This window comes from Monodon monoceros, unplaced genomic scaffold, assembly GCF_005190385.1.
Source record: "Monodon monoceros isolate NGI ecotype Baffin Bay Population unplaced genomic scaffold, NGI_Narwhal_1 Super_Scaffold_3, whole genome shotgun sequence".
Classification (NCBI taxonomy): Eukaryota; Metazoa; Chordata; class Mammalia; order Artiodactyla; family Monodontidae; genus Monodon; species Monodon monoceros.
In genome coordinates, this window is record NW_021703780.1 from 89,609,202 (window position 1) to 89,621,338 (window position 12,137).

The 12,137-nt window shown below is 37.5% G+C and overlaps 1 protein-coding gene across 1 annotated transcript in view; it reads left to right on the plus strand.

Annotated features, from left to right (window-relative positions):
* CNTN4 (contactin 4) overlaps positions 1-12,137 on the plus strand; it is a 501,156-nt gene that overhangs the window by 243,608 nt on the left and 245,411 nt on the right. The gene's annotated exons all lie outside the window — the stretch shown is intronic.

A 12,137-nucleotide genomic window follows, 5' to 3' on the forward strand; every position in this document is an offset into this window, starting at 1 on the left:
ATGGTATTGTTGAGAAGGTTAAATGAGTTAATACCTGAAAAGTGCTTAAAATAGTACCTGGTACATAGTAAGCACTCAATAAATCTTAGCTGTCATTACTATTATTATTACTGCAACCCAGAGCCACCTCTGAATTAGTACCAAACTTCCAACTGAGCAAGAAGGTTGTGAGCACTGCATCATCACTTAAGTCACAGGATGCCTCAGCAGTGATCTGTAATACCTTCACTAGATCACCCAACTACACACATGCACACATTTAAAAATGGGTCTGTCACTTGCTGTGCTGTGTAGCATCCTTATACACAGATGTAGTCTTCGTCTACAATGTTTAAAGAAGTCTGTGGAAATCCAGGTGCCACAGTGAGGTTGTAAAGTTGCTGTAGAGTGTCTTGTGACAGTGGGGATTGTGCTGAAATATTCTCAAAACTCTAGCCTTAAAGTTGTGAGGCAGAGATGTTGAGCTGGAAAATGACCTCAGGAGTGATGTTGTGAAGATGGAAAGATGGCACGTCAGTGCTCTGAAGATACGACTAGAGCTGCATATGAGCTTGTCTTCTGTGAAAACCAGTAGTCTCAATGGTTGACAGAGTCTAGGTTTGATGGGTTTGAGCAACTGACCTGGACATACTTGATGCTATGGTTCTCATAAGAATCCAGTCACACCTTGAGTAGGAGTGAGGCAGTGCCCTGTGCTGTCTGTGTGCTTTGATCTGTAGGAGAGAAAGTGGGGAGAATGAGCAGGGCTGAGATAGAGATGGAGAGGAAACAGGTCCTGGGTACTGACTTAAATTAAAACCCAGATCCAAGATCCATATACTTGGGTCCATCATTTGTGCAGCTGAAATGCTGACTGGATGAATCAACCCAGCAAAAAGTACTTCTTATCAACTCCCATAGCGCTTTCTCTCTATAGCTCTACAGCCTTGACTACTTCCTTTGTACCTTGCAGTAGAGATCTTTATGTGCCTATCTAATCGAAATTGGAAACCGCTTGAGGTCAGGCATCATGTTCAACTTACCATAATATTCTCCACAGCATCCACCACACATGGTACCATAAATTATATTGATGGAGAGAAGGAAAGAAGGGAGGGGGGCAAGGGAGGGAGTTCAGATTGAAGAAAGGATGCTATTATGGACTGAATGTTTGCGTCTCCCCCAAAATTCATATGTTGAAATTCTAACCGTCACCCCCTGGCAAAGTGCTTTTATAAAGAGGTGGAGCCTTTGGGAGGTAATTAGGTCATGAGGGTGGAGCCCTCTTGAATGGGTCAGTTCTCTTATGAGAAGAGACACGAAGAGTTTCCTCTCTCTTCGCTTTCTACCATGTGAGGACACAGTGAAAAGACGGCCGTCTGCAAACCTATAAGCAATTCCTCACTAGACACAAGGTCTTCCAGCACCTTCATCTTGGACTTCTCAGTCTTAAGAACTGTGAGAAATACCTGTCTGTTGTATAAGACACCCCATCTATGGCATATGTGTTACAGCAGCCCGAACAGACTAAGACAGACAGTAAGATCTTCCCACCTCTGAAATTCTCTAGCTTTGTAGGATTTCTGAGGCAGAAAACAGTAACTGTATCTAAAGCAGAGCATAAGTTATCACAATACTGGTTTGGTAATTGTCTTCCCTTAGGAAATCAGTGTATATTTTAGTATGCCTGCTCAGTTGTTTCTCCCACTTCCTCAGTTACCAAGAAGTCAGCACTCTTTGAAACTTTTAGATGGAAGATGAAAATACTTATTTGTTAGTTTCCTCAGGTGTTACCTGAACTAAGGAGACTTCAACTTCAGTTATAAATAAGAAAGTACAAGACTAAATCAGGACGGCTGTGTCGCTTGACACTACTTTTTGCCCTTCTCTGCAGCCTCCGTGGGGACCAGGAGCTGAGTCAGCAGAGGGAGAGTGATTTATTTCTCCACATTTGGAAGTGGGATGGAAAGTAGCAAGATCCTACTTTTATATTATCTTCCTCTTTTATAGTTTTTATGCCAGTTCCCAATCCTGTTTCCCTAACTTATTTTTTATAGCACTTATCACCCTCAAAGATGCTGTGCATGATTTATTTATTTTGTTTATGGTCCTTTCACCCACTTAACCTTCTTTAAGGGGAGAGATCTGTTTTGTTTTATTTTTCAATGATGTAACCCCAGTGCCTAAAACAGTGGCTGGCATATGATAGATGCCCATTGGAGGCCTGTTGTAGGTATTGAATGAATCTGTATTGATTCTCAGGGTGTATTTAAAAGCCAGGTGCTTGAGTGATGACATTTCCAAAAACTGGCAGTTTTACCACAGTGCAGCGTTATCTCTGATTTCTCTCTGTGAAGGGAACGGTGAAACAGCCCCCATAGCAAAGTCTAAATAGATGATGAATAAACACATGGCTTGCCTGTATATTTGATGATGGTTTTATTTTCAAAACTGTAATTAAATGAGATAAAAATATATGGTTGGAGTTGCCGAAGCAACTTAAATTCAACATAAATAACAGCTGCTCTTCATCTGGGAATTTCATCCATATACAGCATTTTTTATGCCCTTAAAAAATTTTAACCAGTGTACAGCTAATTCAGCATCCAGTGTCCCAAGAAATGTTTTATACACAGAGAAGGGGAAGGAAAAGAGAAAAGAAATAGCCCTCTATCAGCCCGTGGTTAAACAAACCTGTTACTTACAAAAGCTTTGATTTCCCCCAAATAGCTGTATGGCAGAACATGTCCAATTTCTTAGGAGCAATGAATTTAAGCATGACTGGCATTTTTTGTTATGAGTCATCAATCCCTATTTTATTAGTTCAGAAATCCACAACTGAGTGCTGAGTGAGGAGTCTTCTACTTGTTTTTAAAGCAAAACTTCTGCAGAGCATTGGTGTCAGGAAATACTAGTAAAGTTTGCCTCTCCCTTTAAAGTTAACCATCAGAGTAATTTCCTCCCAAGCTGCTTGGGGAAAATGCCTACTTTTATGGATAGAATTAAGAGCCAGTTTGACTATACGAACATCTACCTAATTTTATTTATGATCAAGGAGTGAGAAATTGCCCCTCTTCCTTCAGAGATTGTATCCACTGCCATTAAGTGTTAGGCAAATTCGGTAGCCATCTCATTACTCAGGCGTGTACCCCTGAAAGCTTAACAAAAGAAAAGAAATGGACTGAAAAAGTCAGATATGAAGCAATTTCCTTTCACTTTAAAGCAAGGTTTTTCATGACCAATCATTTGGCTGGTAGAGTTGTGGTCTCTGGGTTTTTATCATGATCTGTGGCCCATATATCTCCATCCAGTAATACATCCCCAAAGTTTTTTCCTGTAGATTAGCAGCTTTACAATGTCCTCTTGATGCAGTGCCTTTTCAGCATTTCTTCAGAGAATATTTATTCTAATGTTACTTGAATATATCTGACTTGCCCACTAGGGTTGCCCGTTTCTTAGGAAGACTTGGGCAGTGAATTACAACTTTCTAATTTTAATTTTCAGAGGGGAGAAAAAAAAGCCTATGAAGTAAAAGTTCAAAATGAACATTCACATTTCTTTCCATCAAAACTGTAATGACCATAAGTCTATCAAGTTGTACAACTCTTACACTAGGTGAAGAACAGATAATTGTAGGATATTTCCCTGACTAGCTGATAACAGCCCTGATTACAAAGAGCAACAAGCCTGTGCAATTTGCATGATGTCCTTTCATGTTTTCTTCATCTCAAGTGTTCCCTGGGGCAGGTGTCAGTGGGTGAGAGAGTGTTTCTTTTGCCAAGCAATGCGTTTGTCTCATATGCTGCTTGCATTCCAATCTTAGTGTGCCTCTAAGCTTTCATTTTAAATTTCATTTTAAGGCATCGTAGGTGGTTCGGTGCAGTTGATTAAAGACCTTTTCTTAAAGTTATCTTTTAGAGCATCCCTGGTCATTGAGCACACAAAGGTCCATCGTAGCCAAGATGCTGGAAGACAGTGTGTCATATGGACAAATATTACAAGAAGGTTCACCCTGCTCCAGCAAGTCTCCTGACCACCACCTCAGTGTGTGAAGCAGGAAAGGGAATAGTGCTCAGCAAATAGTAACTAAGCACATCATATGTGTTAGACGTGTTTTGGGCACTGTGCTATATATAGCCTGATAAAGAGTGAAAAGATTCCTGCCTCTATTGAGCCTTCATTTTGGGGTGGGGCGGGGGGGAAGGAACAGTAAACCAAATATCATATAAATGAACAAAGTAATCGCAGATGTTGGTGATGATCTCTATGAAAGACATAATAAAGAGGTGATGTGGTAGAGAGTAACTGGAGCTGCGTGGTGGGATACTTCAGATTAAAAACTCAGCGAAGGCTACTCTGAGGGGGTGACATTTGAATTGAATCCCGAGGAATGAGCATGATAAGCTAAAAGATGGGTAAAGAGCATTCCAAGCAAAGAGAACAGCAAGTTCAAAGGTCCTGAAACAGGATTAGCCTTAAGGTGTTTGAAGAACAGAAAGCAAAACATGGTTGTTACAGTATAAATAAGTAAGGGGGAACCTAACAGGCGATGAGACTGGGGACCTGGGCAAGGATCAGATCCCTAAGGGCTATTGTAAAGCTCAGCAAAGAGTCCATATTTTGTTCTAAAATTTTCTAGGCCAAATGGTTTTCTGAAACTTTTGTTTCTCTTTGTGTTATGTAAGTATGAAACCAAAGATAGAGAATGCAGATGCCTAACCATTAACACTCCTGAGTCAGGATGATATGCAAAAGGAGATGTGCTCCTGTAGAGAAAATTGCTGGTAATAATAGCTTGTGTTTTAGGGCACCTGTCTCCAAAGGAGAACAACAGTATTTATGATGCCAGATTGTACTAATCACAGTAACCTCATGAGTCTGGTAGGTGCACACTTTTATGGAACACGCAGGGAAACTCAAACATCTGAAACTGGGTTGTTCTTTGGCTTCTTAAATAACATGAAGGTCTAGGTAAAATAGAGTATGTCAAAGCAACGAGGAAAGAAAAAAATCTGAAATCAGAAATAAAAGTAGCTATCAGGAAAGTCGTACACTTACAGGGGAAAGGGCAGCAAAGCAGCCTTTATTTTCTTGTAAAGTCAAGAAAATAATAGCAGAGAGGTAAAAAAATGATGAGTCTCAAATAGTCAACCAGAATATCAACATGTGTTGTTTCATTCCTGGTATCTAATTCAGTATAGAATAGAGGCTAAATACATGGACTTGTGGGTCAAAGAAGAGCTGGGGTCTAATCCACACTCTTCCTTATACTAGGACTGTGATCTCGGATATGGATTTTTTTAATTTCTATAAAGTGGAATCAGTAATAATACTTACATCATAGAGTTGTTGTGAGGATTTAATGAATGAATGCATGGAAAGTGAGAAATTGTGTTCTTTACATAAGTTAGTTGAAACTGGCCTTACATTTCTCCCAAAGAGTTAATATTTACAAAAGTGATTAAATTTCAAAATCAGCCCACAGAAGCCTCCTTAACAGGTAGCATTCATTATGCTCTTTTCAGGTCTTGCCTAGCTTTTGTTACTGGAAAGAAAAAGTGATGTAGAAATGTGGTGCAGGAAGAGAAAGAGGAGAGTAACCTCTTGCTAAATGCAGAATTGCTGACCCCAGACAAATTTGTCTGTGGCAATCTGCACACACCTTTCTCACCCTATATGTATTTTTTTTTTTCCTTTTCAGCTCTTCTACAAAAAAATAAGGTAAAGAATTTTGAGTGAGAAAGTAGTATTGTTTATAGATAGTTTTGTTGGTACATAACTCTTTCAGTAAGAAACACCTGTGAAGAAAATCAAATTTAAGAGTATTTTTAAGTCGTTATTCCTTTCTTGAGCTTTCTCAGCCCTACGTTGCCTTCCTTATTACTCCATAGATTACATTTTCTTTGTTTCTTTTTTGGTTAATCAAAACTCACATTCAAAGAATCCATACTGCTCTTATTTATTTAAGAGGAAACAATCTCTGAATTAATTAATTCTTCACTGTAAGTGACTCATAGCAAGGTAATGCATTTGCAGCCATATGTGGGTTTAAAATGGCATTTCTATAATTCCAAAGTAATCCCTGAATTATAGACTTTCATCTGATATGACTAAATAGGTTGAGGAAAAATTCAGACAGAGGGAAAACATTGTGAGGGTCAGAATCAGCACCTGGGAGAGCTCCCATGAGTTCTTCCTTTTTCACTTTGAAACAAGTGCTCTAAGGATTTTCATAGGGATGTCGATAGCAGTAGCATTAGGCTATGAAAGAAGAAGGTCATAAACAATTTCTATAACTGAGCCATTTGTAAAGTGTGTGTACATTAATTTAGGAATACTGATAAGGTCCTTTGTTATCTATACAAAGATCTCCAGGAAAGAGATTGGCTTTTCTTTTCAAAGTCAAACCGCTACCTAGAATCAGATTTTGATCCCTTACTTTAAACTGCCAACAAATTGCGATATTTAATGTCAGATCTTGAGCATATCCGTAGGTTTTTGATTGTTTTGTTTTACTTAGTTGTTGGAGAGATAAAATGGCTGACACCAGTACTCGGAGGAAAAGAGGAACTCAAAAATTATTTGCTGAAGGTTGGCTAAACAAATGGAAAAATTAATGACATAGGAAAAGCAAGATACTGACAAACATATAATGTATATATATTTTTTTCCAGTTCCATTTATATTCATTCTATTTTCATCTGGTATACAGTGTAAACTCCTCAAATCTTAAGTGCAACGAGTAGATTTATATAATCAGTAAATAATATGTTTCGTCTTTTATTTCTCTGTTAAAATAACAACATTTTGTATCCTTTATAAAGATACACAAACATCAGTTTTTACTGTTTTATGAAAATGATATTTCCCACCTTAACATTAAAAAGTAATACCTGCTCAGAATATACCATCATAGGAATTTCTTAAGGAAAATTACCTGAATTCAGTATATGGGAGTGTTTCTCAATTTTAAGTCACCTGAAGAGTACACTCCATGCACTGCAAAGGATAAGGTATCTGGCTTGCTTTAGCACCAGTCTAGACTTGAAAACACAGTTAAGACCAGCAAAAGAAGAGGTGTTTTAAGTCTTAGCAGCTTATTTTGCCACAGTGGGATTGACCTGACTACTCACTAGCTTTGCCCCAGTGAGTTACTTTCTGTAGACTTTCCTGGGGTGCTCAGAAATGATAATGACAGTGCTAGCATCTACAGACTACTGACTTTGGGCCAGTCATTGTGTTGAGTGCTTTATATTCATGATCTTAATCTCTAAAGAGCCGTATGAGATAGGAATTATTTTCCTGATATTAGAAATGAAGAAACGGAAGTTCAAGGAGAGTACTCACCCACATCGTACAGCTAAAGAGTGAGAGTACCGAGTTTGTGCTCAGGTCCTTCTGACTCCAGAGCCAGTGTGCTAAACCATTAAGTAATTCTTCCTCTTGCTGTATACACTCTCACAGGAAAAACCCGGCAGCCATGCCAGTCTCCCTAATGGTTTCTTCCTTCTTGTGTGGAAAGAATGTCAAAAATGTGACTTTGCAACTCATAAGGTTTTTGTAAAGTTAGACTTATTGTCATTCTGAGTCCCTAGAATCCAAGAAGCCATGCAAATCCACATATGTACACACTCAAGGAGCAAATGGCAGAGTCAAGACATAATTTTAGATATGCTGCATGATAACTGGTTTTTAAAGTTATGCCCCCCAAATACCTCTTTTTAAAATAAATAGTGCAGTCATCATTATGGGAATTATATTCATAACAAATATATCACTTGACCATTTTTCCAAGCTGATACTGATTTTTTAATTGATTGCTTCTTTCAAAATTGAAGGAAGCAGTTACAAAGGCAACTGTCACTGACAATTTCTTGTTCTAAAGTCACCCTGTGAGAATTGATAGAATCCAGGTCTACCCAAGTCAGGAAAAAAGGGAATAGGTATTTTTTTAACTTGTAGTAAATAATACATGCGTTAAAAATATGTGCATTACTTGCATGGTTTACTGTATCATTTTTCCTCTTTCCTCTTCTCCTGCCCCTCTGCGGATTCTTGACAAAGCATGATGTATGTTACTATGTCATTAACCTTTCCTGGCCATTTTAAAGCTGAATTTCTTATGCTCTTCTGCGCTGGCTCCACCCTGTGGATGGCTTTAACTCTTCCTGTTCATAAGTGTGATGGGCAGTCCCTTAATGATGGCCAAAAAAGTTACTCTTTCTTATTTACTGTTATTACTTCTCAAAAAAGATCTTGGACCCTCGATTTTGTTTTCTTTCAACCCATCCAGGTATTTTTTATAGACTACCTCATCCCCAGCTCTAAACATTTAATAACTTTCCAGACAGTAAATATCTGGGGATTTTTCCCCCTCACTCTCTGATTTACTCTGTGGGCTGAATTCCAAATGTTTTCATATATTAAGGCTTTTATTATTTATCTCATGTTGCAGCTTTAAGACCTTTGTACACTTTTACTTCTCAAGGAATTTAGCTACTAAAGCACTTCCTCTAAGCTCTCAATGAGCTACACTTTCCAAGTACTATAATAGTGTATTTTTTAAAACCTCATGTAAAAATAAAGTGCTAATATTATATTCTACAGAAGAACAAAGGACAGTTGTTTTCACAGAAAAACATGACAGGAAAACACATCTGCCACAAAACTGTGCATTTTTTAGCCCATGATTTCTGGAAAGATTTATATAAAATGCTGATAAATGAAGTCAACACCAAAATGTATGGTCACTCATTTTTTTAAAAAGTCTACAAGTCGCTTTTCAATGAACCATACAAAAAGCTGCAAAAAATGTTTTGAGAAACTACAGTACCTGGATATTAATTCCTTGCCATAAGAGTACATCATTTATTCAGGTACCTTTAGTAGCTAGCTGCGCGGAGCTAAAGGGAATGCTACCCAAGTGCCATGGTTCAGCTACCTCCCTAACAATGCAGCAATCCTGCTTTTTAATACGGTGGTTTCTGATTGTTTTCTCCTTGTTCCACTCCATCCTTTGCACCTGATGTTTAAAATCCCCCCATCAAGTGATCACCCGCAAGGAAAAGCAAAGGAATAGAAAATTTGGAATCAAATATACCGACTCATCGCATTGTGCATTGAAATGTGGACTTTCTTACATATTCACTGAAGAGCATAAAATTCATTCAAACAAACTTTTTTTTTTTTGGTCCCTAGGATGTGAAATAACTAGTTTGAATGCCCTTTTTCACTGGCTTCACTAAGTCAGTGAGGAAATGATAGATTCTGGTACTTGATAGTGGTGGGTTTGGAGAGAGGCAGATGAGTTTGTATTCTTCTGGCCACTTTCTCAGTGTGTGAAGAAGGTTCTGAAATTCAGTTACATCACCTGAAAGTTGGGAATTAAAACTATAATGGAATTAAATGAGATCTGTGTGAAAATTTGTTAGCACACGGTATGAACTCAATACATTTTGCAAGTAGATCCAATTATTGCTATGAGTGCTACGGTCATGATGACATAACATTATCTATAACGTATTCTAACTTGGAATGCCTCTTGCTACTGATTATTACCTAGTACCAAGTCTTTGGAGATTAAATGACCCTAAATAAGATAATATATTTGAGAATATTTCTGGGAAAGGCCTGGCCATGTCCACGTTTCAAAAAAATCCCCATTCACACACACATAGTTCTTTAATTTGGAAAATTATCATGCTGCTAGCAGTTAGCATCTGAATGGATAATTACGTCTGAAAAGACCAATAATGGACATGCAATCTTTTCTTGAACATGTGCATAAATATGGTGGGCTTTGACTAGCCTCTTCACCTCTCTCTAGAGTGCATTTGCTATTCAAAACCCTTTCTTAAATGGAATAATAGGGGTATGATTTGCCACTGGATTACATTATTCCTCAGTGAACAGAACATATAGTAAGCACCAAACTTGTAGCAGGAAAGGCTTTGTGCTTTTTAAATATTACCTCATTTAATCTTTTCCCATCATTTTTTCAAAATAAATTACATTTAATTACATCTCATGTTATTTATGAGAAAATTAAACCTTGCATAATACATGGCAGAGATGATTTTCAAACTCAGATCTGCCCAAATGCAATATTTCCATTCACTATGTAGGTAGGGTTTACCATCTGGAGTCTATTTCACTTAACTGCTAAGAATCTTATTGAAATATTATCTCAAATACCAGATTAATGCAATTTTCTAACTGTCCAAATCCTGTGGAACTGCATGGACTCATAAACTATAGGGAAATAAACAGGAATGCAGTTTTAAAAACTCAATAAGGACAAGTTAAAAAAATAATTGCATATATTTTTCATTTTCTTTCCCATTTCCTAATGCTCTTTCTCTAGTCAGAATCAAGGTGGATTTTGCCTGGATAAGACTTGATCTCAATTACCTATCAGTTCTTAATTTTTCATGCAACTCTGGAGATTGGATGAGATGTCTGTGCCAAACCTTAGATGACTTATTTTAAGAACCTGTATGCAGAAGTGACAATTTAGAATGATTCAGTATCATTTTTAGGGATAATGGTTTACAGTATTAATGCCATAATGAAGTTTTTTAAATCTCTAGTTTAATCATTTCTGAAGGCTTCTCAAACCATTTCCTTAAAGAGAAGAAAAAATCATGTCCTAGCCTCACCTGGTACTCATGGAATAAAAGGAATTTTATTACATCAGAAATGTAATAAAAGGAATTTTATTACATCAAAACTTAAATTGTAGTCATGTTTTGTTTTGCACTAAGTACATGCGGGTCCTCAAGGTGTCGCTCTGCACACCTCAACTTCAGCAGTCTTTGGATTCCCATGATTAGGTGTTACCTGTCAGTCCTGCCCACCAAACTCTTGAGTCCCTACAGGGCAGAAGCTTTCTTTTCATAATGTCTGTATCCCGAGCTGGCAGCCAAATTTGTATATGTTTAATTGATAAAAGCAATAATATATGAGCTTCAGATTTGCCTAATTCTAGAAGAAGCTGGTAATGAAGACATGTTTGTGTATAGATTATTTCTTTAACATCTTTATTGGAGTATAATTGCTTTACAATGGTGTGTTAGTTTCTGCTATATAATAAAGTGAGTCAGCTATACATATACATATATCCCCATATCTCCTCCCTCTTGCATCTCCCTCCCACCCTCCCTATCCCACCCCTCTAGGTGGTCACAAAGCACCGAGCTTATACACACTACCAAATGTAAAATAGACAGCTAGTGGGAAGCAGCCACATAGCACAGGGAGATCAGCGCGGTGTATAAATTATTTTTAACCCTGTGAACACTCCCTGAAACCAAGCCTGAGTGTGGAAACATTCCATTTTGTAACTGTAGCAATGCTGTCCAGGTTTATTTCCTAGCTCCATTACTCCCTGATGTTGTACCCTTTAACAAATGTTATAGTGCCACTCTTTTCTAGTCTGTAAAATGAGGATATTAAAGGTACTTAACTCATATAATTGTTGTTAGGATCACTTGAAATAATCACCATAAAATACTTACCAAAATGGCCAAAATGGAGGAAATAGTCAATAAATGTTACTGAACTCTGATGTGCACAGCTACAGGGCTTGCAACCCTATAGAACATACTTGGCTTAGAATAATCCTCAAATCTGGTAACAGGTTATTACATCAAATGTTTCAGACAACAAAAAATGAAATGGCACTTAAAACAATCATTGCTGAGAGGATTTGCAGTTGGAAGGATGAAAGAAAAATCTTTTTGAACAATAATATGCCTGTCACTTTATTAGACATATTTCTTATATTAACTCATTGTTATTGGCAACTGTGTATTTACTGACTCCAACTGTGATCTTTGGGCTTGTAACGTCTTATCTTTCTAACCAGATTTGACCTCCTTGAGAAAGGGGAACTTTCTTCCAAACAGAACCTTGGACAGTACCTTATAAGTATTTAAAAATACACAGGAACTTTAAAAACAATTGTGTATGTATGTCTGTTTACACATTGTATGTAACGTGTGTGTGTGTGTGTAGACAGAGATAGTCATATTCTAGGTACATATAGAGTAACAAACGTAATTGCATATAATGGAACGGTTTGTGAAGTAAACAGTTGACTATCAAAAAACACGAATATACATCCTGATAATGATATTCAGTTACAGATAGAGTTGGGG